Raw genomic sequence first — 6429 nt, 5'->3', positions numbered from 1 at the left:
AACCTTATGGATTTATTCAACTATTTTCGCACATGTTCATTATCAGTATATTATTCAGTGTTCACAGGAGGTACCAGTCCATGGGTTAGCTTGTGGTCACTTGTGACTCTAAGCACCGTTGTTGCGACTAGGGGTAGCCTCAGGCCGTGAAAAAAAAGCTATAAAATCTTGGTATGAGAGATTGAGTACTTATTAAATAATAACTTTCAGAGAAGAAAAATAGATACAACTCTTTTCATTCAAAAATTGAACTCTAGCTTTCTTATCATACAAATATTATATTATTTATAGTCCTTACATTTTATTGTGCGAGAATTTTTCAAATCTTATGAAAGGAGAATTTGAAATGAGCCTCATGAGAGGACTCACATTATTTCTAGGATTTCAAATCAAGAAGATACCCAAAAATCCTTTATTAGACAAACCAAACACATAATAAAGCTTATTAAAATAAAGAGAAAGCTTTTGGAACTCCAATGAGTCCCTCAACAGATCTCGTCTCAGATACATCTAGAAAAGATATTGATGAAAAGACATACAGAGGAATGATTGGATCACTACTCTACATGATCACAAGCTGAGCAGACATTATGTTTAGCGTTTGCAAGTGTGCTAGGTTTTAGTCGACTCCCAAGGACTCCCACCTAACTGCTGTCAAAAAGATCATTCGATATCTCATTGGGACTTAGGACATTGGACTATAGTACCCTTATTTCTCAAATTTTGATTCAATTAGTTACTTAGATGCTAATTTTGAAGGTGACAAAAGTAAAAGAAAAAGCACTAATGGAACTTGTCAAATTCTTGGTAATGCCTTAATTTTATAGTATAGTAAGAAATAGTATTTAGTGGCTCTAAAGCTAAATACATAGCCATTGAAAATTGTGGTACTCATATTTAATAGATTACGCATCAATTACTTGACTATGATTTAGCATTTCAATTTGTTCCTATCATGTATGATAATACTGGTGCAATTAGGTTGTCCAAGTACACAGTGTGGCATTTTAAATCTAAGTATATAGATATTAAACATCATTTTATTCGTGATGATGTTGAAAATGGTGACTTTATGTTAATCCTCGTTGACTCAGAAAAAAAACTTGTTGATATTTTTATGAAAGTCTTGGTTGAAGATCACTTTTGTTTTCTCTGAGAAAAACTCGATATCACATGTTTTACGGAAAAATATTAATCCTACAATTTTTCCTTTTATACTTTCATTATAGAAGTGAAATATTTTGCATGAATAAAATCTTTTACATTTGGAGTTATATCCCTTTACCTTCTTTACACCTTTTTTCATCATTAGCCCTATTACTCTATCTACCTACTCAACGTCTCTAGTCACCTTGTGTGTACTAATTTCTATTACCTTTTTCTTATCCCAAAGCCTAAAACCATTCCACTTCATTTACTTCAGTCTAGTCCTATACTTTCTTCTTTCTGAATCTTCATCTTCATCATTTCTTCTTCCCCTATTTCTGTAACACCCCAAAATTTTTGGCTAGACATTGAACCTTTGTTCCTATGTGTGTAAACTTTAATCCAATGATTTGTATTTAAAAACATGTGTCATTATCATTATCCAAGTTTGAAGAGTGCTTATTAGGAGAAAAATGATCATAGGAATCACTTAGAGCAAAGTTGCGCTAAGAGGCTTTGATTTCAGACAAATTTTGGAGTTTAATTCTATGAGGATCAACTTTGTATGTGTATAACCTCTTACATATGTTGAATTTTTCATATATAGACCCACAAAATTATATATAATTGAATTATCTTTCCAACGATACCAATTTCTCCTTAATCCAATACCCGAGCAAAGTTATGACCATTTTTGTAAAAAATAATAAGAGTCAGAAATAGGTTCGCACCATATAGGCTATTCCCCCAAAATAGGATTTGCACCGAGTAGGCTATTCTCCTGAAATAGGGTCTGCGCTGCATAGACTTTTCCCCAAAATTATAGTCGCGCTACGTAGGCTATTCTCCTAAAATAGGGTCAGTCCGCGCTGCATAGACTATTCTCTCGAAATAGGGTTTACATTGTATAGGATATTCCCCAAAAATAGGTCCTCTCCGTGTAGGATATTCTCCCAAAATAGGATCCACACCGCATAGGGTATTTCCCTAAATTAAGGTCCGCATCGTGTAGGCTATTCCCCCGCTATAGGGTCCGCAATGCAGAGATGTTGTATTTCTAATTTTAAGATTTAAGGACCCAAGGGGTAATTTGGTCCTTTTTTCTAAACCCTAGTCATCTGAAACATGACTTATAACACTCAAAAGGGAATTATTTTGCCATTATCCTCAAAACTACTCACGTAGAAACCCTCCCCCTTCCCAAGAACGAGAAATTCATGCCTCTCTTTCGAAGAATAAGAAATTCAACTTTCTCTCAAAGAATTCAAGTATCCAAGCTCCAAACTAAAGTTTTTCTTCAAGGATTCAAGCAATTAAGGTATGTGGGGTATTCATCAGTGGGTTCCTTTCACCCATCAAGCCTAAAAACCCTATTTTTGGTTTAAAGCATGAATTATACTCTAATTTATGGTCAAGTTCAATGTAAATCATGAAATTTATCTATATTTTCCTTATTAGTTTCATTCAAGCCATGCTAATGATATTTTCCGTGAGAGTTTTTGCTCTTACATGATTTAAGTTCCAAACCCCCATGTCTCGTTTAGTCAATACCATGTCAAATTCTCAAACTTATCCTTTAACTGTATAAACATTATATCTTCCCATGATTAACTCACTCTCATGTTCAAATTCATATAATTTATTAGGTCATTGAAATATCTGATGTTTTGGGTCTTTGAATTATAACTTAATGTCACAATTTTAAGTGTTATTATCGAATTTTGTATTCATTCAGTGCTGATGGGTTATAAACACCCAATACTTATGTGTTATTACATTTTTTTAAGTAATGAGTCAATCAGAATCATGATGTTATTCCCATATCTAGAATATCATTTTTATAACATACTCACCAGTATTACTTCATGTAAAATACATTAGTTTACATGTTTATGGTTACTTAAGATTATGCATGCAATGTCAGTTTTAAGAATACCATGTTTGAGCATATCATTCATCAGTGTATGCACCAATTCAAGATTCCAGTATTAGTTCAGTTGGGAGTAGGATTTAGCACAGAGTGAATGCAGGGATGGCGGCTCCGCCACTAGCTTAGGCAGAGTCATTAGTAGCATTCCCTAAGTTCTAAAACAATGTAGCTAACATAGGTTTTGTGAGGTCTTCCTGCCAGTAGAGGGTTGACATTCTTTTATGGGAAATTGTTAGTAAAGGGTGACACCCTAGTCCTTTGAGACATCAGATTACTGGATCCACATAGCCATGTGTTAGTACCCGTGGTAATGTACTGACACCCTTCCAACTGGGGTTACAAGTTAGACCCTGATGAGCTCAGATTGGGGTATATTAGTTACATGATAGATCCGACAGCTTTAGTCAGTACTCAGTCTATACAAATTCAGGTTTGCTTGACCAAGTAATCGGATTTTTAGTTATTTAGTTATTCAGATCATTTAAGTACATGTTTTACTTGGTTTTGCTTTCTCAGTTCTACATGTTTATCTTTTTATGCTCAGTATGTATATATGATCCTCAGTACATTTGACAGTCTATTCAGATTTACATGAGATTTACATATGGTATTCATATTTTACCACTTGCCAGCTTACAGAATTATTTTTAGCTCATGATTTATAAAATCTCACTATGACTTATAGTTTTCATGTATAGCTATGTTTAAATATATGTTTTAGCAAATAACTTATACACTCAGTTCAAAGCATGTTTTAAATATTTCCATGATTTAGTGCATGTCTCCTCATACTCATTACATAATAGAAGTACTAACCCACATATATTTCTATGTGCTACAATATCTCATAATGTAGGTACTAGATGTAGTCCCTATAGTCGGGTTAGACAGTTGTTAACATTTAACTAGCAGGTGATGAATTCCCTTATTTTGGGGACTCTAGTCTATTGAAGTTCATGTGTTATATTTTAATTATTCATATGTATTTATTAGCGGTAGTTGGAGACATTTCCTAGCTATCTATAGTCAATACAGTAGAGACTTCATAGATAGTCAGTTAGACTCATTATATTTAATTCAAGTTTCTTTCTTTAATTTTATCATGATGTAAACTTTATCAATATTACATTTATTTAGACTTTCTCATGATCAGGTTTTTGCTTAGTAAATTTAGTTTTTATTTAATTTAAATTAGTTGCTCAAGTAGAATGCCTGGTCATGGGTTAGCTTGGGATCACTTGTAGTTCCAAGAACCGTGTTATGACTAGGGGGAGTCTTGGGTTGTGAAAAAATTATTATCAGAGCCCAGAGTTCAAGTGTCCTAAGGTTTCTATGAAGCCGTGACTAGTAAAGTCTTGTGAAATAGTATGGAAACGTCTGTACTTTTCTTTGAGAGGCTACAAAGAATTTTAGAAATGTTTCCCTTTTTTCATGTCTCAGATAGTGTATTAGAAGCATTCTTTAAGGAACTTATGAAGATTCTTACATTAATCTATTCATGCCAACTCTTCCTTATTCTTGAAGAAATAGAAATAGACAAACATAAATCTTTACAGATGGAGTTTTCTCAGACAGTTATGGGACTGCACGCAGGCTTAAAAGTATCCCACCAGTGCATTTAAGTTTTGAATTTTGAAAGATTTCATTCATGTTCATGACTATATAAAGGCATTGAAGATAGAAGACACACAAATAACTTCACAGGAAACTCTCCATTTGTCCCAATATTTAGTCCTCATAGAACTTTGTAATTCTTAGTTTACAATAGTCACAAAGAAGAAAAAGATCGATTCAGCTTAGCTATACTAGTTGAGACTATTCAATAAGATCTGAATAAAAGATTACGAATCAGAACTTGTCCAACTACTGTAATTTCATTAATAGCTCAAAAGAAAACTCTTGCAACCTAAGGGGACTGTATTAGGCACCACATCGGTGATCCAAAACTAGCATAAATCTGTGTGTTCTTTTTATATTTATTTATTTATGCTTTTGTTTTATTCTGTGTTATTGAGTATACTAACCGATAGGCTAGTTTACTATCAAGACTTATCAGTCAACTCAGAAAATATTTCGATTCATCCCTTCTCTTGAATTTCACATGATACCAAAGAATATCGATTTACTATGATAGTATCATGGAGGATTGAAGAGTGTCTCATTGAAAGTTGATACCAATTCCAGTGAATGGATATACCGTGATAGTATCATGGAGCGCTCACTGAAAGATTGAGGAAGATATTAATGATACCATAGTAGTGTATATATATATATATACTTACATATATATATATACATATATATACATACATACATACATACATATATATACATACATATATATATGTATATACATACATATATATATGTATATACATACATACAGACATATATATTATATATATATATATATGTACTGCAATGGTATCATGAAGGTCTCACTGAATAATTCAAAACTTCATTAATAATATCATGGAGGTTGCCCAAGGACTGAAGCATACATCAATAATACGATTATAGTATATAGATATATTGTGATGGTATCATGAAGGTCCTATTACGGATTAAATCAAACATTAATGATACCATGACAATTTATAGATATACTATGATGGTACCATTACAAACTAAAACAAATCCCAATGATACTATGAGAATATATTGATGTACTGTTATGGTATCATAAAAGTTTGACCGATGGATTGAAGCAGATATTAATGATACCATGATGGTATATAATTACACTATGATGGTATCATGGAATTTTCACCAAGTATTTGAGAAGACGTCAATGATACCATGATGGTATATCGATATATTGTGATGGTATCATGAAGGTCCTACTAAGCATTAATGCAAACATCAATGATATCATGATAATATCTAGATATACTGTAATGGTATCATTATAACAATATATTGATATACTATGATGGTATCATGGAGGTCTTACCAAAAAATTAAAATAGACTTTAATGATACCATAACTGTATTTTCTAATATGGTATCATTCAGACTAAAGAAACTTTAGCATTACCAATTTTAGTATATATACTGTAATGGTATCGTGGGAGTCTGACTGAAGAATTAAAGCAGACATTAATGATACCATGATGATTTATAGATATAATGTGATGATATCATAAATATCTCACTAATGATTGAATCAAACATCAATAATTTCATGAAAGTATATAGATATATTGTGATGGTATCATAAAGGTCTCACATAAAGATTGAAATAGACATCAATGATACCTTAATTGTATATAGATATATTGATATGATATTATTAAATACTAAAGCAAAATACAAGGATACCATATCAGTATATATATATATATATATATACT

This window comes from Capsicum annuum, chromosome 7 (assembly GCF_002878395.1).
Source record: "Capsicum annuum cultivar UCD-10X-F1 chromosome 7, UCD10Xv1.1, whole genome shotgun sequence".
NCBI lineage: Eukaryota > Viridiplantae > Streptophyta > Magnoliopsida > Solanales > Solanaceae > Capsicum > Capsicum annuum.
Note: the sequence above shows the minus strand (reverse complement) of the source record.